This window comes from Natator depressus, chromosome 1 (genome assembly GCF_965152275.1).
Source record: "Natator depressus isolate rNatDep1 chromosome 1, rNatDep2.hap1, whole genome shotgun sequence".
NCBI lineage: Eukaryota > Metazoa > Chordata > Testudines > Cheloniidae > Natator > Natator depressus.
Genome location: NC_134234.1, coordinates 82676637 through 82703883, shown reverse-complemented (window position 1 = coordinate 82703883; position 27247 = coordinate 82676637).

The following is a 27247-nucleotide window of genomic DNA, read 5'->3' as shown; positions in this document are numbered from 1 at the left end:
AGAAGCTCCTTCATTATTAGTATTTTGTTTGTTTAGATGGAACTTGGCCATTATACTGTCATCAGAATAACCTGACATACCATCTTGGTGATGAATTAGTGTGGGAGAAATGAGAAAACACTTTTAAATGCTTTCAAGCAGCCCATCTTTTACCCATGGTTTTACAAAGAGGTTTTTTAATATTGCTAAATAAATTCCATTCACCAAAAGATTTTGATCATAATTTTCACTAGCGACTGACAGCCTGGAACATCCACCTACTGCCTAGCAGTTTGGTGGTAGCTGCCAATGTTTCTTTCATATTATTCTGAAGGAGGGAAAGAACTTCCAGGAATTACACCACAATGCCAACCAATCTGTTTTGCCTGACATGGGCCAACTTCATCACGGGTGTCACCCTAATAGGATTCCACTAGGAATTAGTTTTGACATGTGATGTTATTCCTGGAAGCCTGCCCCACAGAGGTTTTCCCAAGCATGGCAACTAACATGATTTCACTCACTTATTAAAAGGTGCCACTCCTTATTAAAAGGAAATAAATCTAATGTATCCATTGTTCTGCATACACCCATTGTAGCAGAGGTACTGCTGGTCAAGGTGGTAGATTATTTTTTAAACACACACAGAGAAAGTCATACAGTATAAGAACCTTATTGTGTTTTTCTTTTCAACTGAGCACAAAAGAAAGAAAACAGCAGGTCTGAGAGTGATTTTAAATTGATTTTTGGAAGAGCACATTGTCTCATAGAATTAAAGCAATATGTTTGTATCTTTTTTTTTTCCTCCTAAACTAAGGCATCCCTTAGCTAGGTCTAGGCTTGACATTGGCAACAGTTGTAGAACAAGTCTCTGATCCAACACAATCCCCAAAATACTCGCAATCATTTATTCATATTTTACAGTTACTTATGTTTTTTTCTTGTTTCCTTTCATTTTATTTTGTTGGCAGAGTCCTGTTCCCTTAGTCCATGTGCTGCACATCTGTTCTTGTTGTGAGTGTAGATGCTAAGAGAAAGGTCAGTTTACCTTCCCAGAACTTCTCCTGCTCTTGCCACCTGTCACCCTTTAGAAACATTTGACTTTCATGTACTCCTTGAACTTCTGTTTTATATCATGTCAGCAATGCAAAGCACATTGAGAAATGTCCCGCCTTCAAAATCATGCACAGGAATAGATCCATAAACTGCTCTGAATACCATGCAAAAGTCCCACTGACTTTACTGGGGTAGGATTTCAGGATGATTTGGTTGGGGTTTGGTCCTTCTTTGAGCAGGGGGTTGGACTAGATGACCTTCTGAGGTCTCTTCCAACCCTGATATTCTATGATCTCAAGTCAGAGAGATAAGGTGTGTAAGGTAACAACTTTCATTGACCAACTTCTGTTAGTGAGCGAGACAAGCTTTCGAACTTACAGACCTCTGAGTACATTTCCTAGACCTGAAGAAGAGCTCTGTGTAAGCTCAAAAGCTTGTCTTTCTCACCAACAGAAGTTGGACCAATAAAAGATATTATCTCACTCTCCTTGTCTCTCTAATATCCTGGGACAAACACAGCCACAACACCACCCCGTATCTCAACTCAGAGGCACTCAGACATACAGTAGTACTGTTTCAATCCCACAGTGACGGAAGCCAATATAAAAACCTAACAGATAAGCAGATCTAACTAAATATCTGCAAGACTGAACACTGAATTTGGAAATGTGATCTTCATGAATCTCTTCAACATTTCAGTAAACTTCAGATTTTACTGTAAGTACAGGGTGGTAAGAGCCTAAACCAGCTTCTCATTTTCACTTGGCTGAATGAAACCATTGCTTTATGAATGATTATTGAGTCTTGCATCAATCTGAGAAACCATGCGGACTACTTGGGCTTATGTAGCTGGCCTATGTAGAGGTTAGGGGTAACAAAATCCAACCTTCTGCAGCTTTCAGGCAGTCTGTGGGGTTGTTCCTTCACAGCCGCTACAAGAGGGGAGTTCTGGGCACTTGTAGTGTAGTTCCAATAATCACTCCCTAGGCCTCTCCCCAGTTACTCACCTCTGTACCAGGATATTCAAATGCAACAGATATGAAGTTAGAACACTACCCATGAACTTGGGAGACTTTAGTTCAATTTCCTGCTCCACCACAGTCTTCCTAAAAAGTCAGTCTCTGTGTGCTTCGGTTCCCCATCTGTAAAAAGAGGCTGATAATACTTTCCTACCTCACAGGGTGTTGTGAAGATAAACACAAAGACTCTGAGGTGCTCAGATGTAGGCCATATAAGTAACTAAGAGATATAATTAGCAGGAGCTCACTTCCTCAGCACACAGAGGCCTCCCCTTCAGCAACTGTCTCTCCTATCATGCTGCCAGTCAGCGAATGTTACCCATTTTGAATGTGTTTCACTTAATTCTCTGGAAACGTGACATAATGTGGTTACTGTGGGTGATGAAGTGACAGTCAGAGTGAGGAATAATAACGATGTTGGTGTAGTATTTCCCAATACATACGTCAGTGACAGTGAACTATGTGAATAAATGAAGACTTTTAAGGAACATTATGCCTGGGAAACTTTAGTTGGAGTCAATGTAATAGTGAAGTCTAGAATGCCTATGAGCCAAATCCACCTGTATGTTATGGCTGTTTTATGCCACAGAGCAGCTATAAACTCAGCCAGGAGTGATGTAGCACAAAGGACCTGGAGTGTACTGGTGAATCTAGCCCTATCACTGTAAATAAGTATCAGCGCATTAACGCCTATTAGTCAGTGATTCAGCTCCATACTTTCTTTCTTACATAAAAAGTTGTATTAGTAGAACAGTGTCATTCACTTACTCAGAAGACTCATTTAATTAGATTCCACAAGCAGTTTACCTCTAAACAGTCTATGTTCTCTGGTATTTAGGACAAAACCTTGTTATGAAATTCTAGTCCAGTTCTTTACTGACTGACAACCCTCAGCTTCGTTTCACTGGCTATTGTTTGCTAGAGACCTCAAACAGTGGCCCTTACCTTGTCCCATTGACTTTTGCTCTCTAAATCTCCAGGTACCCTGTTCTCCAGGTCCTCCAAACTCAACAAGGAGCACTGTCAAGAGCAGCTACAGTGCTACAGTTAGGAGAGGCTCATTCTCTTTTGAGGTTTGTCATGACTGGGTTATTTGTAGATATAAAGGCTATGGATAAGAAGTCTGATTCTCCAGTGCCTTGCATACTTCCTGTGGACATTTTCACTCACTTTAACTACACGAGATAATATGCAGGCCCTCACACTTATTATAATTCTAAACTAGAAATAGGGTGAAACCAAAAGCTGGAGTCTGAACACACCTGGATTTCAGGGGAGCTTTGGTTTGGATGTGAACTTTTCATCCCATCTATTCTCTCGCTAACAAATGACATAATTATTTCTTAGTTCCTTTCTGTTTCCTCATTTTCATTGACCACTTAGCCTTGCATCAACCACAACAGGGTAAGTTCTGCTCACAACTAATACAAAGATCACCAACGCCACTCCCGCCTGCTCAGGGAGCAGTGATACAAGGTGCACTGCTATCTCCGTAGCTTTCCAGTCTCCTTTTTTCATTGCCTTTTAAGATGAACTATCACATTTGTCTGAATGTTGGAGATACACCTTCCACTTACAAAAGTGTTGTTGTTTCTAAAATCCTTTCTATTGCTTTATTGTTTTTAAAATATACAGTTTGATAGGTCCTGGGTTACTAGTATACAATAAAACACCAACTCAAGGCTGTGCAAATTTTTCTTTCATCTCTTATTTTTGACACTCTCCTCTTACTCACAAAATTCCTGACTGTTCTTATAATCATATTCTACATATAAATTGAGCTGTGCTTTGATCAAGTCACAGCTGGAGTTTAGTACACCAGGCTTTCAGCTCTGGAGACTTGTGTTCAAATGCTGATTTAGGCTACGAGCAGACATTTTTGGGGTAGTTTCATTCAAGTCTCATTTTGGCAACACTGCAAAACCAACACATAATTTGGCACAATTCAGCATGATTGTCAGTCTTTGTTCAAGAGGGGCCAAGGACTGGTACAGCATAGCAAAGAGATTTCAGGTCAGAACTGAGTGCACCAGAAGAGCTGCACAGGGAAACTTGCACAGAGTCTGTCTGCACTAACACAAGACACTGCTGTAGTCCTTCATTCTCTTTTAACACTATCAGCACAAGTTCACCCATGAAAACCAACCCTCCTTGGAACCTGTCAATGTAACTGAAGGGAAAACCTATGTTTATTCTGTGTTTTTAGTGCTTCTGAAAAATGCCAAACTGCTCACTGGACAACAAAGCTCTGTATTTAGCTACAGCATATAGCTTGTCCCATAGCTCTGCCATGGAGAGATCATCTCTAAGGTGGACAGGGGATGTTCACCTTCTGTGCTCATTCAGTCTTTGGCCATGTGAAGAGACCGCCATCAAGGGATGCCAGATAGGGTGGTAAGTCTCGTAAATGTGGGCATCTATCAAGTAGGAACTGGACAGAGGCTAAATTTGTTTTCGACAGGCTCTTGAATAGATGTCAGATGATAATGTCTTTCAATCACTACTAACAGGATCTAAATTCAAAAAAGACCTATAGGTCTATACAAGACCATATCAATTTGCCAGTCCCCCCTCCTAGTAATTTCCCAATTATGATTAAAATCTATTTTAATCTGCCCAAATCTAAAAGATTATCATGCCTTAGCATAGAAGTTTTTATAGAGAAACAAAGGGCTAGAGATGGGTGATCTAGTTTCCTGATCCATCAAACTCACACTTTATGATGGAGTTAATTTCCCCTGGTTATAGGAAGTTGTGTGTATGAAGAAGTGGCAAGCAATACGTCAGCCTTAAAGAGAACAAACTGTTGCAGGAACATAATACACTGTAGGTACACAGCTGGTCTCAAAGTGCCTGCTAGCACCTTTCCCTTCCTGTTATACCATGTAACATCTGTTTCTTAAGTGAAAAAGTGTGAGGAAAATGAGCATGAGTGGTGTGCACTGACATATGCGGGTGAAGGAAGTGATTTATTATATTTCAAACAGAATGTTTCTGTTGCAAAAACAAAAGCAAAGTCTGAATGTGTCTTTGTACAGTGATTTGTGTATGATGCATTTTTTAGTTTGGAAGGGGGTAGGAGGATTGTAATATTTTTATTAAAGCACAGCACAAAACTACAGGGCCAAGAAAAAGTTAACTAGCACAGTGAAGGAAAACAGGATCCCATAAAAATTAATTAAGAAAGGCGCTCCTGTTCTTAACACAGGAGCTGCTTGCATTTTATAATTATTTTTGCCAAAACAATCTTTACCTATTCTCAAAGACTTGTTGGTGGATGACTTGGGGTGTACAGTCTGAGGGGGGAAACAGAAAAAAACCAACAGAAATAAACCAGATACAATGGACTGTTCCAAGTGCCTGTGCTCAACCCAGGCACAACCAGCGACACCATCGGAAGAGACCTGCATCATCTCATCAGTGACACATGCAGGTCAACAAGACCAATTAAAAATGCTAGGAGCCATTACTGCTAACAGTAGTGGAAATCAATCGGATTACTCAAAGAGTTAAGACACTACTCACTATGAGTGAAGATGGCAAAAAGAGGCTTTATGTTTGTATAAAAACTATACAAAAAATTAACTGCTGAAGAAACACAGTCAAAAAGCTCATGTATCCCAAACCAAGGAAAGGTAAAAGAAAGGTATTTTATTCACATTAGTAATAGACATTAAAAAGCTTTTGTGGAATGATCTGAGAGTCAGTGATTACAGGAGTTAAACAGAACAGCACTTAGATAACTAAAGACTGGTAATAGACAGCAGGTCACACTTAACAAATCTGATTAACTTCTTTGAGGAAGTGACAATAAGAACTGCTAAGGGTGAAGTAGCAGATATAATCTACAGCATTTGAACCTGACAAAGGCTTTTGATACAGTACCACATAAAAGGCTGGTGTAAAATTTTAGTTAATGTGATATTGATGGTGAAATTCTCAACTGGTTAAAAAAATTGCTTAGTAACTGAAGCCATATGATAAATGGATACAGACTGAGTAGGGAGGAGCTGACAAGTGAAGTGTTAAAAGAATCTGTTAGCAGTAGAGCAGCTCTTGTTCATAGGATAAACCAATGACCTAGAGGAGGAGGAATGTTTATCACGGTGTTCAAATTTGCAAGAGACATGAAACATTTAGTGAATTAGCAGGAAAAGACTAGATTAGGGTTGAAAAAATTGGGGTAATAAAAACTAGGTTAAAAAAATGCCCAATCATTCATATTCTAGGGCCCTGATTCAGCAAGGTATTTGAAAATGTGCATCTCAATTACTGCAATATCCTTTTCTCTGACCTTGATAAATGCAATCTGATCCTGCTCATATACATTGAAGTCAATAGGACTAATTAGATGCTTTAAAGTTAGGCATGTGTTTAAGAACCCTGATGAACTGGGGACCAGTTGTTCACGTATTGTAAGACACTGATCAGGAAAAGACTTTGAAGTGATAATGGATCCATCACTTCCAGAACTGGTATCCCATGGGAAAGCCTAACCCAGTTTCTAGACCAAAGACTCAGATGAATGTCAGATGCTTCTCCAAACCACTCCTCTCTATTTTTTGAGTTTTTCCCCTTCACTAACAGTCAATCTCATGGATTGTAGCTATTTAGAGTAGGAAAAAAATCTCCATTCTTTATACAAGCGATTAGGAGGGGAAGTGAATATGCTATGTAAAACTCTGAGGGGAATAGAAAAGATGGATGCCAAAAAGCTGTTCAAGAGGGTAACAAGCTGAAAATGAAATGATTCAAACTAAGCTAACAAAAGACTGGGTCTTAAAAGAGGGAGAAATTTCTTTATACAAATGCAATTAGTGTAGAAATGGATTAACACAGGTTTCATTAGAAGCTGCTGCAAACATACCCCACTTGCCCCAGTGATGCCATACCATCCCCGATCTCCCTGACACATATTCTCATCCCCTCCCTTACTCTTCTCCCTAACCTCTCACTCTTCTCTGACTTTTTCCTCACCTCATAATACAAACATGCTGTCTCCCATTTTGACCCCTCCAATCCAGCTTCTGCCCCTTGCAGACCACTCAAATCACTCTCACCAAAATCTTTAATGATCTTCTCCTAGTGACAGCTCAGAACCAGTATTCCATTCTCAACCTCCTTGACCTGTCAGCTACCTTAGACACAGTTGACCATGTTCTTCTTGTCCTCCCTTGGCTGCCATGACTCTGTCCTTTCCTGGTTCTCCCCTGCCTCTCTAATCACTCCTTCAGCAGACCCCCCTCATCCCCTTCCAACTTTCTTGGGGGAGGGTCCACCGGTTTCTGTCCTTGGTCCCTTTCTCTTATCCCTTTACACCCTCATTCTGGATAATCTCATCCACAAACACAAATTTAACTACCATCTCTATGCTGATGACCCATAAATATACTTCTTTCCTCCAGAGCTGCCTTCTGTCTAAACTGAAGTCTCAATCTGTCTCTCTAACATCTCTTTATGGATCTCTACCTGTCAACTCAAGGTCAACATGGCTAAAATAGAGCTCTTAATCTTCCCCTCAAGCCCTCCCCTCTACTCCCCTTTTTTCTAGATCACTATGGCAATATCACCAACCTACCTGTCATTCAGGCCCATAACCTGGATGTCATCATTGATTTGCCCCTCTCTCTAGGTCCTCACATCCAGGCTTATGTCTAAGTCTTGCCAATTCTCACTGCATAATATCCCTAAAATGGATATCCTATCCATCCACACACCTAAAACCCTTGCCCAGGCTCTCATCATCTTGCATCTCAAATACGGCAACATCCTTTTCTCTGGCCTTGATAAAAGCAATCTTACCCTGCTCATATCCATTCAGAATGCTTCTGCAAGAGTCATTTTCCTAGCCTATTGCTTTGACTATGTGTGACGCTCCCCTCATGTTATCTGGATCGGTGATCTGCTAGGTCACTCCAATCCTCGACTCTGGAAGCCAATCTTACCCTGCTCCACTGTGAGAAACCCCACTCCTGGGCTGTTCATGCACAGCCTCTAGCATGTAAGCTGCTCTTAGCTATGTGAGTGAGCACTTTTGGCCATCCACTGCTTGGATTGTGCAATCGAATGACACTAGCCAATATCTCCGGTCCCAGACACAACCCAAAGAACCTCCGTCTTCCAGTGTCCAGTTATGCCCACTGGACACTGCAAGCTTATATGAGTTCATCAATTTAACAAAGAAATTGATATGTACCAGACTTGTTATCCCCAGGGGAGTCTATGACATGCTTCAAACCAAATGCACTGCTTCAGGTAGAACAGATTTATTAACTACAAAAGATAGATTTTAAGTGATTATAAGTCAAAGCACAAGAAGTCAGATTTGGTCAAATGAAATAAAAGCAAAATGCATTCTAAGCTGATCTTAATACTTTCAGTGCCCTTACAAATTTAGATGCGTCTCAGCACAGGCTGGCTGGTTGCTTTTCAGCCAGGCTATCCACTTTGATCAGCGGTTCAGTCACTTGGTGGTGGTGGTGGTGTCTGTAGATATAGGTGGAAGAGAGAGAGCATGGCAAACGTCTCTCCCTTTTATCATGTTCTTTCTTTCCTCTTGGCTTTGCCCCCCCTTCAGAGTCAGGTGAGCATTACTTCATCATAGTCCCTGACTCACCAAAGGAATGAGGGTGACTCACTCAAGAGTCCAACAGATCCTTTGTTGCTGCCTAGACCAGTGTCCTTTGTTCCTGTGAGGATGGACTGGGTTTGTCACATACATGCCCCGATGAGGTGTGAACTGCCCCTCTGCTTCTGGAGAGTTTTGCCTGGGCTTGTTTTAAGCCATGAGGACACATTTTCAGCCTCATAACTATATACATGAAATTACAACATATAACGTTACTTTTACAACAATGCTCAGTGCATCATGAACCTTCCAAAGACACCCAACAAGACAAACTTTGCATTGAGTACCACACAATCATATTATAAGGATGAACATGGGGGTGCAGGGTGTTCCCCCAAGGTACAGAGTGTCACACTAGGTCCCCCGTCTGGGCTTCCCTCCACTGGCTCCCACTTCTCTATCACATCAAACACAAGCTTCTTGTCTTCACTTTCAAGGCCCACCCAAAATATCATCTCTCATTCACTTTCAAGATGTCAGCTCCTATCTCCATCATCCACTTTTTAAATTTTAAAGCAAGCATCTTAAACATTCATAAAGCTACCTCATTATCCTCCTTCAAAATCTTCCTTTGCTCTGATGCCTACAAAAAGCTTGGCAATGTCTAGGCTGTTGCTTATCATCCTGACCAATATTATTTTAATTGTTTCCTTGTAATCCCCTATCTAATTGTTGGTTTCCATCTGTAGTCTCTTGCTTTAATCTTAGACTGTAAATTCTTTGGGGGCAGGGACCATCTTTTTGTTCTGTGTTTGTACAGTGCCTAGCAGAGTGGGGTGGTAGTCCATGCCTAGGGCTCCTCGGTGCTATGATAAAACAAATAAATAATAATAATAATAATAATTAATAATATCAAAAAGAGAGAGATTAGCATGTGGAGGAAAAAACGCACAGGGCTATACACTCATCTTCATGTGAAAATTTATGGAGAATGGGAAGCCACCGTGTTACCATGTGAAGCTGTTTCTGGGCTACAGCTCCGCATGTTATCCCATCTAGTATGTAGGCTAGAAGAAGAAACAATAGCTAGTGAGTGGGATTGCCAGCATAACAAAAGGCTGAAATACAGAGGAACAATAGGGTCAGATTGCATGGATTTTGTTCTGGCCAAGATTCTCCCTCACTCAGCCCTAGTAGCATAGCTCTGCCATGATGATACCGGTTGGGCCCATAAGTCTCCAGAGAGTGAAAAGCCATGGAAGAGGTACTCATAGGCTCACCTCACTACTAAAGGAAGATGCTTTCTACACTGTGACTTACTCCACTCTGCAAAGGGAAATGGATGTGGTAATGCTGCTCTTCCATCTACTCCTCTGTCTTTGGCTATGACCTCCAGTTGTGAAGAGAGCTACATTGCAGCCATGAAGGAGTAGCGCTTGCTATATACTGTGGAGTATGCTACCACATAGCCATCTTTTGCATTTGTACATCCCCCATTGCAGCGAAGGGCAACCTGTGGGCCGTGGGCCGCACACGGCCTGTCAGGGTAATCCGCTGGTGGGTGATGAGACAGTGTTTAGATCGATCATCCGCAGACATGGCCGCCCTCAGCTCCCAGTGGCCGTGGTTCGCAGGGACGTACTGGCAGCCACTTCCCACAGCTCCCATTGGCTGGGAACAGCAAACTGCACGAGCTATTGGGGGGCTGTGCTTGTGGACCATCAACCCATGGGCCGCAGGTTGCCCACCACTGCCCCATTGGTTTCCCATAATTTGTCCATACCATACAGTAGATGAAGGACCATGTGACCTTTCTAAAAATGTGACTAGGATATTCTGTTCTGACTTATATTTCCAACATTTAATTTCTCCATAAGGTCCACTTCTATTTATTAGCACATTTTAAAATTGTACTCACTGGAATAGCCTTATTGGGGCTGGGAAGACGGAGAGAGAGAGAGAAATCATGTTTGCAAGGATCCTAGGGAGAGAGAAATCATTCAGTCATATTACACAATGCTCAGTGCAACACATATATGGCTAAAGAATGCACACCATCGTGGAAGGCCTTTTGTTTGGCAGTTAGAAGATACTTATAACTTACTGGTTCCTTTTCCCTCTAAGATACTATAATGCCGAACATGGGGTTTTAATTGTCTTTTAATTACGTATTCTCTCTTTTCCGAGAGAATGTAGGAAAGGTTAAAGTGAGTGTCATTTGGGTACTGAGCAAAGAAAATGTGTGGCTATTATTCCATTAATGTATTATTCAAGAGGAACAGCAATTAATTCTAATTAAATATATTGTCCAAGCCATATTAAAAATATCAGATTATCTCCCTCTGTGGTGCTTATCACTTCCTGTAGGCATTATTTTACCTTAAAGACTAACCAATTTATTTGAGCATAAGCTTTCGTGAGCTGCAGCTCACTTCATCAGATGCATACTGTGGAAAGTATAGAAGATCTTTTTATACACACAAAGCATGAAAAAATGGGTGTTTACCACTACAAAAGGTTTTCTCTCCCCCCACCCCACTCTCCTGCTGGTAATAGCTTATCTAATGTGTATGATAATCAAGATGGGCCATTTCCAGCACAAATCCAGGGTTTAACAAGAACGTCTGGGGGGGGGGGAGGGTAGGAAAAAACAAGGGGAAATCTTCTATACTTTCCACAGTATGCATCCGATGAAGTGAGCTGTAGCTCACGAAAGCTTATGCTCAAATAAATTGGTTAGTCTCTTAGGTGCCACAAGTACTCCTTTTCTTTTTGCGAATACAAACTAACACGGCTGTTACTCTGAAACCTGTCATTATTTTACCTGTAATTCTGAACCTCTAACATCACTATTCCAATCATTTGAAATATACTAAATATGAAATACATGGAGAATGAATCAAGGCAAAAGGACGTGCCATTTTGAACCCATCTTTAAGCCACTTATTTAGCAAAATGGATTATCATGAGGCAGGAGGTGCATGTTCTCAACCCTTCCTTGAACAGACTGCAGACCTACATAAAACAGTAATTTATGCCAGCTATTCTGCTTGCTGGAAAACTACACTATTCTAAAGTATTTTAATCTTATTGGAACTATTTGTTTCATTTAAATTTGAAAATAGCTTTTGAAAGCCCCTACATGTACAGCATTCCTGGACTCCTTCTAGGGAGTAATGGAAACCTTCAAGTAAGGAGAGAGGGGACTTATAAAGTTATTATGGTTTTTCTTGGTATTAAACTAGCTTAAGATATGTAGACTATATGCCCAATAGTTGGAACAGTTAAACAAGCAGCCCATAGGTGCTGGAACTATGGGTGCTGGGAGTGTTGCTGCACCCCCTGGCTTGAAGTAGTTTCCATCATATACATGGTTTACAGATTGGTTCAATGGCTCTCAGCACCCCTACTATACAAATTGTTCCAGCACCCCTAAGCAGCCTGGTAATCAAGTCCAAAAATAACCATGTTAAGGGACTAAACTAAGTACAGGATACCTAGCCCTCCTGAAAGCCATGTTCTCCATGTTATTTTGATATTCTGTGTGTCCTCTTGGGAAGTTTCAAAGAGAAGCAATCTTTGCAAAAAGTGTACTTGGCTAGTATTCTGCTTGATCTTATTGTCATAATGCCAAATTCTACCTTTGAAACTGCACAGCTAACTTTCTCTGGGTTAAATATACTATTACCAATGGACTTAGGTTGCCTTGCACCAGCCGTGAATTTGGCACGTTGTGTGCCTAGCCAAGTGCAGATTTTTGGTCCAGTGTCCTGTGCTTATGATTAAGGCTACATTTTAGTCATGGGTATTTTTAGTAAATGTCATGGACAGGTGTTGGGCAGTAAACAAAAATTCATGGCTCATGACCTGTCCATAACTTTTATTAAAAATACCTGTGACTAAAACTTGGGCAGAGGCCAAAGGTGCTCTAAGGGGGGGGGAGGTCTGAGGGGTGCCATGGGTGCTGTGGAAGGTGGCCTGGGACCCCGCTGGTGCAGGGCAGGAGGGAGCCGGGCTGCAGCACGTGTCCCGGGACCCCTGCTGGTGCTCGGGGGGAGGGTTGGCAGGGCTGGCAGAGGCTCCCTACCCAGCTCCATGTCCCTGCAGCTCCTAGGCGACGGAGGGGCACAAGCACCAGCTGCCGCAGCTCCCATTGGCCAGGAACCGCAGCCAATAGGAGCTGCAGGTGCAGGCCCTGTGGGCACAGGCAGCACACAGTGCAGAGGTCCCCCACACTCCGAACCCTCCACCCCTAGAGCTGAGCCCCCTCCCACACACCCAAACTGCTGCTGCTGGCCCAGGAGCTGCCCGGCTTGGCCAGCCCCTGAGCCAGTACCAGCCCCTGCAGAAGTCACAGAGGTCACAGAAAGTCATGGAATCCGTAACTTCCACGATAGACTCGTGGGCTTACTCATGATATTCATTGCCATGAAAGGATGGGCTGTCGCTGCAAGACCAGCTAGAAGATGGGCTATGAGAGCAGAAACATTTTTTAAATACAGCTGGGCCTGACTCGGCTGCGCATAGTCAAGAGTGAGAGTCTCAAAGAAGCTGATTGTGGCTTCCTGATTCTGGAGTTTGTTCTATGATTCTTATGACACGGACTAGAACAGTCACAGGGGTTTCTTCTCTAATCTGCCCTCACAGGCAGACAGCCCCTTGGAGTCAGAGCCAGCTAGGGATTGCTAGATTGCAGTGCACTCCAGTTGTCCACTTTTCTTACCCTTGGCATGCCCCCTGTGCAGACAGCCAATGATTCTGGCTTTACCCTAGATGAAGTTCCCTCCCTCCCTGCACCAGAGTTCTAAACTGGAGGTGTCCAGCAAAGTAATAAAGCACGTGCATAATTTAAAGCACATGAGCAGTCCCATGTGACACTACTTATGTGCATAAAGATATGCTTAAATACCTTCCTAAATCAGGGCCTCTAGCACCATTATCACTGGTCCTTGTATTTAGGTGTGGCCTCTCCCTGCATGAATGTGCATGGTGAGGAAGGCTTCTTTTACCTTCTCCCTGCCATTCTAGCATACCAGCACAGGGCCAGCTATGATCTGATGCTTTGCTATCCACAGCTTCAGAAAGGATTCCACATGCTACTGTGTGACTTTGCGCACAACCAGTGCACTCAGAATACATTTAAATCCTTGATCGTGCTTCACCCCCAAATGCAATGGAAGTTGTTTGCAAAATTGTGTTTCCTTTTGGCTCATCGCAGATTTAGAATGTTTTCTTCTTTCGACTATCAGAAATAAGGCTATCGGCATCCCTCCTTGGTAACATGCACTCTGGATCTTAATCATCTATTTACACAGACATTTCCTCTTTAAAAATAAATTTGGGGCAAAACAGAATAAATATTCATTTCGAAATCAAATGTTTATATTTCAGAAAATGCCTGTTTACCAGGAATTCTCCAAACAGCTTGATATTCTCCAGCTGCAGGGAAGGGTTCCATTAAACTGCCTTTATAGTTGTTGCTGCGGCAAATAGACTGTCTGTTGGGTAATGAGTAAGTTAGGGTTTCAGGTTACAACAAATCCTTCTTTCTATCTGTAACAGGAAGACTGTGGTGGTGTAAATTAACTGGTTTCAGAGCAGCAGCCATGTTAGTCTGTATCCGCAAAAAGAAAAGGAGGACTTGTGGCACCTTAGAGACTAACATTTATTTCAGCATAAATTTTCATGAGCTACAGCTCACTTCATCGGATGCATACAGTGGAAAATACAGTTGGGAGATTTTATCTACACAGAGAATATGAAACAATGGGTGTTACCATACACACTGTAACAAGAGTGATCAGGTAAGGTGAGGTATTACCAGCAGGAGAGAAAAAACCTTTTGTAGTGATAATCAAGGTGGGCCATTTCCAGCAGTTGACAAGAACGTGTGAGGAACATTCGGGGGTGGAGGGGGAAATAAACATGGGGAAATAGTTTTACTTTGTGTCAAGATACATTCACTCCCAGTCTTTATTCAAGCTTAATGTAATGGTGTCCAGTTTGCAAATTAATTCCAATTCAGCAGTCTCTCGTTGGAGTCTGTTTTTGAAGTTTTTTTGTTGTAATATTGTGACTTTTAGGTCTGTAATTGAGTGACCAAAGAGATTTACGTGTTCTCCGACTGGTTTTTGAATGTTATAATTCTTGATGTCTGATTTGTGTCCATTTATTCTTTTACGTAGAAACTGTCCGGTTTGGCCAATGAACATGGCAGAGGGGCATTGCTGGCACATGATGGCATATATCACATTGGTAGATGTGCAGGTGAATGAGCCTCTGATAGCGTGGCTGATGTGATTAGGCCCTATGATGGTGTCCCCTGAATAGAATAAAAACTGGGAGTGGATGTGTCATTACACAAAGTAAAACTATTTCCCCATGTTTATTTTTCCCCGCCTACGGTTCCTCACATGTTCTTGTCAACTGCTGGAAATGGCCCACCTTGATTATCACTACAAAAGGTTTTTTCTCTCCTGCTGGTAATACCTCACCTTACCTGATCACTCTTGTTACAGTGTGTATGGTAACACCCATTGTTTCATGTTCTCTGTGCATATAAATCTCCCCACTGTATTTTCCACTGCATGCATCCAATGAAGTGAGCTGTAGCTCACGAAAGCTTATGCTCAAATAAATTTGTTAGTCTGTAAGGTGCCACAAGTCCTCCTTTTCTTGATACCGGCTGCCAACTAGACATGGAGCCATTGATCACTGCCTACTGAGCCCGACAATCTAGCCAACTTTCTAGCGACCTTATAGTCCATTCATCCAGCCCATACCTCTTTAACTTGCTGGCAAGAATACTGTGGGAGACAGTGTCAAAAGCTTTGCTAAAGTCAAGGAACAACATGTCCACTGCTTTCCCCTCATCCACAGAGCCACTTATCTCGTCATAGAAGGCAATTAGGTTAGTCAGGCATGACTTGCCCTTGGTGAATCCATGCTGACTGTTCCTGATCGCTTTCCTTTCCTCTAAAGTGCTTCAGAATTGATTTCTTGAGGACCTGCTCTGTGATTTTTCCAGGGACTGAGGTGAGGCTGACTGGCCTGTAGTTCCCAGGATCCTCCTCCTTCCCTTTTTTAAAGATGGGAACTACATTAGCCTTTTTCCAGTTGTCTGGGACTTCCCCCGATCGGCATGAGTTTTCAAAGATAATGGCCAATGGCTCTGCAATCACATCTGCCAACTCCTTTAGCACTCTCGGATGCAGCGCATCCAGCCCCATGGACTTGTGCTCGTTCAGCTTTTCTAAATAGTCCCAAACCACTTCTTTCTTCACAGGGGGCTGGTCACCTCCCTCCCCATGCTGTGCTGCCCAGTGCAGTAGTCTGGGAGCTGACCTTGTTCGTGAAGACAGAGGCAAAAAAAGCATTGAGTACATTAGCTTTTTCCGCATCCTCTCTCACTAGGTTGCCTCCCTCATTCAGTAAGGGGCCCACACTTTCCTTGACTTTCTTCTTGTTGCTAACATACCCGAAGAAATCCTTCCTGTTACTCTTAACATCTCTTGCTAGCTGCAACTCCAGGTGTTATTTGGCCTTCCTGATTTCACTCCTGCATGCCCAAGCAATATTTTTATACTCTTCCCTGGTCATTTGTCCAGTCTTCCACTTCTTGTAAGCTTCTTTTTTGTGTTTAAGATCAGCAAGGATTTCACTGTTCAGCCAAGCTGGTCGCCTGCCATATTTACTATTCTTTCTACACATCGGGATGGTTTGTCCCTGTAACCTCAATAAGGATTCTTTAAAATACAGCCAGCTCTCCTGAACTCCTTTCCCCCTCATATTATTCTCCCAGGGGATCATCAGTTCCCTGAGGTTGTCAAAGTCTGTTTTTCTGAAGTCCAGGATCTGTATTCTGCTGCTCTCCTTTCTTCCCTGTGTCAGGATCCTGAACTCGACCATCTCATGGTCACTGCCTCCCAGGTTCCCATCCACTTTTGCTTCCCCTACTAATTCTTCCCAGTTTTGAGCAGCAGGTCAAGAAGAGCTCTGCCCCTAGTTGGCTCCTCCAGCACTTGCACCAGGAAATTGTCCCCTACTCTTTCCAAAAACTTCCTGGATTATCTGTGCACTGCTGCATTGCTCTCCCAGCAGATATCAAGGTGATTGAAGTCTCCCATGAGAACCAGGGCCTGTGATCTAGTAAGTTCCATTAGTTGCCGGAAGAAAGCCTCGTCCACCTCATCCCCCTGGTCTGGTGGTCTATAGCAGACTCCCACCTGACATCACCCTTGTTGCTCACACTTCTAAACTTAATCAAGAGACTCTCAGGTTTTTCTCCAGTTTCATACCGGAGCTCTGAGCAGTTATACTGCTCTTTTATATACAATGCAACTCCCCCACCTTTTCTGCCCTGCCTGTCCTTCCTGAACAGTTTATATCCATCCATGACAGTACTCCAGTCATGTGAGTTATCCCACCAAGTCTCTGTTATTCCAATCACATCATAATTCCTTGACTGTGCCAGGACTTTCAGTTCTCCCTGCTTGTTTCCCAGGCTTCTTGCATTTGTATATAGGCACTTGAGATAACTTGATGTTTGTCCTGCTTTCTTAGTATGAGGCAGGAGCCCTCCCCCTCGTGCTCTCCTGCTCGTGCTTCCTCCCTGTATCCCACATCCCCACTTACCTCAGGGCTTTGGTCTCCTTCCCCTGGTGAACCTAGTTTAAAGCCCTCCTCACTAGGTTAACCAGCCTACTTGCAAAGGGCTCTTCCCTCTCTTTGTTAGGTGGAGCCCATCTCTGCCTAGCACTCGTCCTTCTTGGAAGACCATCCCATGGTCAAAGAATCCAAAGCCTTCTCTCTGACACCACCTGCATAGCCAGTCGTTGACTTCCACGATTCGACGGTCTCTACCCAGGCCTTTTCCTTCCACAGGGAGGATGGACGAGAACACCACTTGCACCTCAAACTCCTTTATCCTTCTTTCCAGAGCCACATAGTCTGCAGTGATCCACTCAAGGTTATTCTTGGCAGTATCATGGGTGCCCACGTGGAGAAGCAGGAAGGGGTAGCGATCTGAGGGCTTGATGAGTCTCGGCAGTGTCTCCGTGACATCGTGAATCCTAGCTCCTGGCAAGCAGCAGACTTCTCGATTTTCCCGGTCGGGGAGGCAGAGAGATGACTCAGTCCCCCTGAGGAGAGAGTCCCCGACCACCACCACCACCTCCTTCTCTTGGGAGCGGTCGTCGTGGAACCCCCATCCCTAGGACAGTGCATCTCATGCCTTCCAATCGGCAGAGTCTCCTTCTGTACCCTTCCCTGAGATGTATCATCTAGTCCACTCTCCGCATTAGTACCTGTGAAGAGAACATGAAAATGGTTGCTTATCTGTATCTGTGTTGCTCATACATGGATGCTCCCCTTTCTTCTTCTGGAGGTCACATGCTGTCATGTTTCTTCACCGCCCTTCTGTCCCCACTGCGCACCCTGCTCTGAATCTTCAGAACATTGTGCCTGTAGAAGCATATCCTGACGTCTGTCCAGGAAATCTTCAGTTTCTCTTATGCAATGCAGGGTTGATACTTGTTTCTCCAGACTTTGAACCTTCTCTTCCAATATGGAGACCAGCTTGCACTTTGTACAGACAAAGTTGCTTCTGTCCTGTGGAAGAAAGACAAACGTGGCACATCCAGTGCAGGTCACAACAGCTGAATACTCACCATCCATATTACCATCCTCCTATGAGCTTCCTCAGGAGTTGTAGTAACTACTCAGAGAAGCCAGCAAGATGTAAGCCTCAGTGGGCTCCCCCAGGTGAACTCCCAGGCAAACTCCCTCTGTTAGCCTCTCTGCTGTTCACCACTCAGCTGGTTCACAGCTGACTGGCTTTTTATAACAGTCAGGCCCCCTCAAGGCTCACCTGGAACAAAGCACTCCCAATTCACACTTTTCAAACAACCAATCAAGCACACGGTCAAACTGTCCCCACAACAGACACTCAGATACTCACCAACACAGCCTCCCTAATGCAGCCCTTAGTGTACCTCCTCCCAGACAGATCCCAGACAGATCCCAGGCAAACTCCCTCTGTTAGCCTCTCTGCTGTTCGCTCATGTTGAAGCCTACACTGCTGTATCTTCACTGCCATATTTAGCCACACTAGCTAGATTACAGCTAGTACTGATATGCCTACATGAGCTGCAATCACACCTCCTGTCACAATTTAGACATATCCTAAATGGGAGCTGATCTCTTTTGAAAATTTGATCACTAGTGACTAATCCTACTCTCAGTGATATATGTAACAAAGCTCTCATTGAGTTTGAGCAGGATTGCATTTCTATTTATGGTCTGATCATGTTCACGTTGAATCAATTGGATCTTTACCATTGATTTCATCAAGAGGAGGTTCCTTTACCTTCTCCAGTAGATAAGGAAGTTGTATGAGTCCTTTTAAGTTGAGAACTGCACAGGTGAAGAGGAAGCACATGATGGTATCTCCCCTTTGGAAGCTTCTCCAAGATGCTGAGAAAGTAGTAGTGTGAGCTTCTGGGGAAATTTTCTGCCAAGGAGTCATAATCTTTGGCACCCTGAAATTTGATTTGTTTTAACTGAACGCTTAACTTCTCTTGTTGATATTGTGACAGACCCAGACCAGTAAGGTACAGGAGTCTGGTGGAAGAGAAATATACTGGCCACTGGATGAACAGGTTTCTGTTCCCTGAGTGACCAGAGCAGGGGCTGCCCTAGAGCAATCAGGAACCTGCTAGAACCAATTAAGACAGCCAAGCTAATCAAGACACCTGGAACCAATTAAGAACTTTCTAGAATCAATTATGGCAGGCAGGCTAATCAGGACACCTGGTTTAAAAAGGACCTCCCATCAGTTAGTAGGGGGCATGTGTAAGGAGCTGGGAATGAGAGGACGTGCTGCTGGAGGACTGAGGAGTACAAGCATTATCAGACACCTGGAGGAAGGTCCTGTGGTGAGGATAAAGAAGGTGTTGGGAGGAGGCCATGGGGAAGTAGCCCAGGGAGTTGTAGCTGTCATGCAGCTATTACAGCAGGCACTCTAGACAGCTGCTATCCACAGGGCCCTGGGCTGGAACCTGGAGTAGAAGGCAAGCCTGGGTTCCCCCAAACCTCCCAACTCTTGATCCAACACAGGAGGAGTTGATCTGGACTGTGGGTTCCACCAGAGGGGAAGTCTCTGGGCTGTTCCCCAACCTACATGGTGGATCAGCAGAGACTGCAGGGGTTGTTTTTCCCTTTTCCCCCATGCTGGCCAGTGACTAGGTTATCTGAGTGAATGGCAGATTTGAGCCATGAAAGTGGCCAAACTGAGGGCTGCTGTGAATCTCTGAGGTGAGCAAATCTGCCAATAAGCATAGGACCCATCAAGTTCTAGGCATTTTCCTGTCCTAGGTCAACTTCTCCAAAAGTTGCATCCCTTTCCTTCCTTACCCAATACATCTATCCTTATGCAATACATCTATCCATTTTTGCCCATCTAGCAATACTAGCCCATCCCAGGTTTTACTTTTAAAATTATTTATTTAACATTTTGCAGTTATGATTTCTCTTAAGTTATATTTTTTTTTTTATAAAAATATCTCCTTTGGAGTTGCTCTTCCTTGTCTTTGTCTTTTCCCTCATTTCCCTCTTTTTTCCTCTATATTAACTATACAATCTAATGCATCTTATTATCCCTTACTTTGGTTTGCCCTCAAGTTTCTTCAATAATATATAATTTTCCCACAGTTCCTTCTGTCTCCCTCCTTCCTGTTCCTTCCCTTTCCTCTCTTATTCTGCTATGTATTTTTAGTCTTTCTTCACCTCCAACATCTCCTTCATCCTCTGTTGTTTAACTTCCTGGTCAATCCTTCTTTTCTCACCCCCATCCAGTACATGTTGTTCTCTGTTCCCATACACCCATAACTCAAATGCATTTTTCTCTTTACAGGACGTGCATGCGCACAGACACACACACACCCCTATTCCAGGCGAGGATTTCAAGGGTGATATTAGTACATTAGCTAATACATGTTACTTAAATGTTTTAAAATGCTAGTGTAGACAAGACACATTGCCTTTAGTGCATGATAAACTGGTCAAACTAGGGCAAATCTATGCTACCACGCAAGCAGCTAACATGAACTAATGGGTTTAATCTGCAGCAAGGGAGATTTAGGTTAGATATTAAGAAAAACTTTCTAACAAAACAGGTAGTTAAATTCTGGAATAGGCTTCCAAAGGAAGTTGTGGAATTACCATCAATGGAATTTTTTAAGAACAGGTTGGACAAAGTGGGAGTGCCACAGGGGTCAGTCCTAGGGTTGGTACTATTCAATATTTTCACTAGTGACTTTGATAATGGACTGGAGAGTATGTTTATAAAATTTGTGGATGACAAATTGAAGGGTTGCAAGCACTTTGGAGGATAGCATTAGAATTCAAAACAATCTTGATAAACTGGAGAATTAAGCTGAAATCAATAAGATAATATTCAATTGAGACAAGTGTATAGTACTTCACTTAGGAAGGAAAATGTCTACACAACTACAAAACGGGGAATAACTGGATAGGTGGCAGTACTACTGAAAAAGGTCTGGCGGCCATAGTGAATTACAAATTGAATATGAGTCAACAATGTGATGCAGTTCTGAAAAAGGCTAATATTATTTTGGGGGATATTAATGGGAATGTTGTATGTAAGACATGGGAGGGTAATTGTCCTGCTCTACTTGGCACTGGTGAGGCCTCATCTGGAATACTGTGTTTAGTTCTGAGAATCACACATTAGGAAAGATATGGACATGTAGGAGAGAGTCCAGAGGAGAACAACAAAAATTATAAAAGGTATAGAAAAACCTGACCTATGAGGAAAGGGTAAAAAACTTGGCATGTTTAGTCTTGAGAAGAGAAGACTGGGAGAGGGGGGACCTGATAACCTGATATGTTAAAGTCTGTCACAAAGAGGACTGTGATCAATTGTTCTCCATGTGCACTGGAGGTAGAACAAGAAGCAATGGTCTTAATTGGCATCAAGGGACATTTAGGTTAGATAGAAAAAACATTGTAACTATAGGTGTAGTTAAACTCTGGAATAGGCTTCCAAGGGAAGTTGTGACATACCCATCATTAGAGGTTTCTAAGAACAGATTGGGCAAACAGCAGTCAGCGATGGTCTACATTTATTTGGACCTGCCTTAGCACAGGGGGCTGGAGTTGACTTCTTGATGTCACTTTCAGCCATACATGTCTATGAGTCTGTGTCAGTCTGCATTACAAGGACTTTTGAGGTAACTTGACTGAAAAACATGTTCCTTTCCCCCAGCAAGACAGGGACAGACATCATGTTCCAATGTTGCCAACTCTCACAGCTAGTGAAGCAATTTTGGCAAGAGAAGAGAGAGGTAGGCGGGGGGGGGGGCAGCTGACACCATTTTCACAGGAAGCGAGGGGAAGGAAAAAGCAGAAAGAGCCCAATAGCTCAGGGTGGCTCTGTTTCCTTCTCCCCACTGTAAACAACCGCTTAGTCTGCTCTCTGCTCCTCTCCATCTCTGCAACACCAGGCCCAGGGAGGGGCAAAAGGGTGTGATATGGGGCTGGGAACACACAAAGAATAATTTGAATTTGGGGAGAAGCATGAGGCTCTGCCCCATCAGGCAGCCAGAAAGAGCTCCTGTAGTGGGGGACAATAATCACTGTATTCATTAAATTATGAAAAAGTAGCCAGGGAAAGTTCAAAAAATCAAGAGCCAGACCAGAAAACATATGATCTTTCTTAAATATCTCATGATTTGGGGGCAACCTCCTCAGTTTCTGAGGTTGACTCATTATTTTTGAACTTTGGGGTCTAGCCTTTCATCCAATGCGCACACAGGGACATGCTGATGCTCCCACCCAGGAGACACACTTGCAGTCACTTTGGGCAGGGCTGAATTACAGCATCAGAACTATGGGTATATATCTCTAGCCCCACCATCTGCTGTTCCTATGTTACTGTCAGAGGCTCAACTTTTTTTTAACAGTGTCTCACTCTGAAGGTTATAAATGTAACCCTGACAGCTTTATTTAAGTATAAACCAATACAGTGAAGCCTGCCTGGACATGAAACAATAGCTCTGAGCGGTGTGATATGTCCCATTCATCTCAATGGGTTAACTCTGAAACCCACCACTTTGCCCTACACCCTCCAATAAAACATGGCTCTACTGGGGTGGTGTCAGCAGGGTCTTCAACACAGAGTTCTCTGTCTGTTTCATGTGGGCAGAGTCCTTCCTCCTCTAGACAGACCCAAGCCTGCCCAGAAAGGAACAGTTATGAGCCCCCTCACCAGGCCAACAGATGGCTTTGTAGGGCCATGGTACAGATGAAGAGCCAGAGCATGGGGGCAAAGTCATAGGGATGTGGTTAGGACCCCAGGTTGCCTTTATTTGACCCTGTTTGGGGATATGCCTTGAAGGGGAGAAAGCTGCAAGTAGGCGTGAGCAGCGACTGCTCAGGCAGCAGCAGAGTAGTGGGGAAAAAAGCTATTGGAGGATCTAGAACCCTGGAGTAAGTAGCTATAAGCAGGAAATGAGTTTATTTTGTTTGGCTTATTTGTTTATTTTCCTCCATCCTCTGTCTTAGCCCCACTACACACCCACAAGGTCTGCCTGCATGATAGGACTGGCCATATAGTCAAAACTGTCTTAAGTGACCACCTACGAGACAAGCATGTTTACCTATAAAGGGGGGTGTTTAAGGCAAGTCAAAATTGTACTGGAAACCATATAGGGTCACTTTAAAGTAATTGCTTAAAAAAAAAAAGCAAATCCAGGATTTCAATGATAGTTTCATTGGACTACATATGACTTAAGAGTTACAAATATTGGCCAAGATTTTCAAAAGTGACTAATGTTTCTGAGACATCCTAAAGGGACCTACTCTTCAGAAAGTGCCGAGCACCTACTTTCTGAAAAATCAACCCTCCTTAAGGTTTCACAAGTTGGGCAGTCACAATCACTAGTTATTTTTGAAATCTCAGTCAATATTCCTACTTCATATACCTGAAAGAGACCGTACTAATTCCTCATCTGGTAAATTTAAAAAATGTGAAAGTTCTTCATTGATTCTCATTCTCTATTCATATGTAAAATATACTACCCCAGCACCAGATTCTCAGCTAATGTAAATCGACAGAGCACCATTGATTTCAGTGTAGCTACATCAAAGTATACAGCAGCTGAGTATCTGTCTTCCCTGTCTTGAATCCTTGGATCTGAAAAGTTAATTGTTTTAAAATAAAGTACAAAAATAACAGTAATGCAGAGGATTATGTTACTATAGCAGGTAAAAAGAGGGCAAAAGACAGTACATTTAAGGATTTAATATTTAAGCCTTTACTGTTTAATGCTTTTTAGGAAACATTCATTTTATTATATTTTGTTTGCAATGCACAGCAGGAAAATGATCACCTGCCCCACAACGAAAGAACCACACACTTCTTTGAATAGGTGAAGTCACTGTTAATGATTTGGGGGGATTGAAATATCGGAAGCAGCTCTTGTTACCTCTAATCATGGAGCTACCTGCCAACTGCATATTTCTTTGCTTGTTGTATACCTAAATGTCTATATTACCCACCATGGGGTGCTACAGGGTTTTTCAGCATCATTCATGGAGTCAGTACTTGTTGGGAGATGTCCTGCTGATCCAAACAGGTTCTCTGAGTATGCCAAGCAATCTTCCTCCTGATCTCTGTTTTGTGGGAGGTGCAGAGACTGGGACCAAATCAAAACAGCTCTCCTTCAGTCCCTGGTTAGCTATGATCACTAAAAGATCATTTTGTGTTTTGCTTGTGATTCCACTGAATGGTAAAAGCATCCTTAGAGCCTTGTACTAACAATTTTTGTAATAGGCAAAGGAGTGATTGGAGTTGTACCTGGCACCATCAAGCAGATCTTTGCTATCCTGTCTGCCACCTTAAATATACAGAGCCGAAACAAATCACTAAATCCCTAGCATTGCCTTGCTTTGAGCTAAACTTTGCAGAAAAAGACGGTAGGATTTATATTTTATAATAATTATGTGGTCGTTGGCCTAATATATTCAAAGCTAATTATTCAATTTGCTTTTTTTCCCCTAAAGCTTCCCCTTCCCCACCATAATGTATCACATTTGCTTTTAAACTAAAGCAAGAATTGGGAAGTCTGGTGCTTTTAGCTAGGTTTTCAGATCAATTATGCCTTTTACATTGTGCACATTTAGTTTAAGTGCTTTACAGCACTGGACCAGAGAGCAGGCCAGCTCAGTTACTGTGGAGACCTAAATGCATGCAGGAAATGGATTAGGAACTGATTGATACAGACAGTCAATTAGTACTTCAAAGGGAAGCTGACTCCTTGTTTTATACACACAGAACATGGGATAAAAGATTGTAGTCTGATGTCTTGTAATCTCTGTTGCTTCAGTGTTGACCAGGACAGCATGATGTTGGAGGGTTTCTCGGAAGTTAAAAGAGTCCTGCATTGGTTCCTAATGGAATGGAAGCATTAAAAGAAACAATGACATTGTGTGATCTGTACACACTAGCTTTTCTAAAGTATTTCAGACTGTCCTGAACTGACTCTCTGGGACTCTGTTCAAGTCAAAAGTGTTCTTAATCTCTGTGATGTGCTGATCAAACCTTGAACTGTCAGGTCACATTAGTTCCACAGGACCAGGTCTATTTATGATTAATTAAAATTTCTTCTTGATTGCATACAGTCCTTTTTAATGTATAATCCCTTTATTGTGTAATGATTGAGACTATGGGCCCAATTCCTAAAATATAAAAAAATACTTGCAAGGGTGTTACGCCCATGCTCGGATGTATTAAGTCCATCCATGTGATAAGGGAAACAAAAAGAGGAAATCTAGGCAGATATCAAGCAACCCAATACCAATACACTATAAGGAAAGGATTTTAGTTGCCCTGATTTCATGAGAAAACTCCATTGTGGACATTGGGAGTGACACTTTTTTCCCATAAAAGGGCTGACTGCATGTTGACAGTGGAATATATTCATGTCTCTGGCTGTAGAAGAAACCACTTCCCCCCATCTCTGCTCTTCATTCTCCTGAAAGCAACAGGCCATCAGCCTGGAACAAAATTAAGAACAGTGGCATCAGAACACCATTCCTTTGTATTTAATGTAATGGTTTCTTTATTTGTTTTTACTTATAATGATGAATATGAATGGGAAATGAGAATATTTAAGGACAAAGTTGTGAAGAAAACTGGGAAAAGAAAATTGGCTCCTAAGGACTGTTTATATTTACAAGTCTGTTTCTTTCCTCTGTGCTCTGTATCTATGGAGTAACATACATATATTCCTCACTGTAGTTATAGTAATTATTGATTAAATGCCAACCATGTGTTGGGGCCTTTACATGACAAACATAAGGCAGTCCCTGTCCTATAGAGAACACAATCTAAACAACAGCACTGGGAGAGCTAGAGAGAAGACTTTCCTTAAGAGTAATTATTAGTAGAATCCCTCATTTTGATTTTGTTGTTCACTCTATTTCATATTAACTACTCATTTGTCTGGAAAAAGAGCATTAAACTGTCACATATAACCTGTTTTAGTGTCAAGCATGCCAAGTTATGCCACCAATTCTTTTGGAATTGACTTAACACACATTTGAGTCCAGTGCCAATAATAAAAATAAATTATTTTTTCCATTTAGATTTGTCTCCTATTTTGTGTGCTGAATACAATTTTTCAGTAGCTACCATGTACACAAATGATTACAACCACAGATTACAGATAGCCCACAGGATAAATTGTTAAAATGCAAACCCCATAATTGTATGGAAATTGAACTCAAAATACACTTGCATGAAAGATATCAGGTACATCTTTCATCAAATGTATAAACTTGACATGAAGATCTGAATAGACTTAAACTGTATTCTGCTCTGATAATACCAAGCAGTACTGACAGTGATCTGCTGTGAAGTAATGTGTTTCTATCAACTCTTCACCCTCCCACGATACTACATCACATATACTGTCTTTCTTCCTGTAATGCTGGATGAAATGTTGCTTTTTTCTTAGTTCACTGCTCACTGATGATTATCTGTAGCCATTTCCATGCCTCAGAATGCATACTCTCCCACCCATCCCAGAGGAAACAAATATTTAGCATGACAACTAGAGTGATATCACTGTGAAGATAATGTTATAAGGACTGCACCCTAGGACCACAACAAGAGCAAGGTATTTTTTTCTGCTCTCTGGTTTTGAATTGCAATGTCACATTGCGGGTGCATTATGTTACTGCATTTTGTTCCTGGGGCTATGTAACAGTATAAGTTGGAATTTTAATTGCACCCAAATCCTGCTGCTACATATACCTGCTACATATACATTGCCTGTCCTGAGTGTGCACTGATAATGTCTTCTAAAAGATAGATACAAATGAGTATATTATCATTGATGGGAAACCAAAATGTACATCAACGCTCCTCTTCTGGTGCTGAAACCAAGCAACACAGATTTTTACCTCAGAGATAGCACTCACTATACAGTACAGAATCAATTCTTTAGGTCCATAGTGCAACTAAGAGTTAGATTTTTTCCCCGCCCAGTTTCCATAGTTTATTCAAATAATCAACATGCTCATCGTCACTTGTGATAGAAAT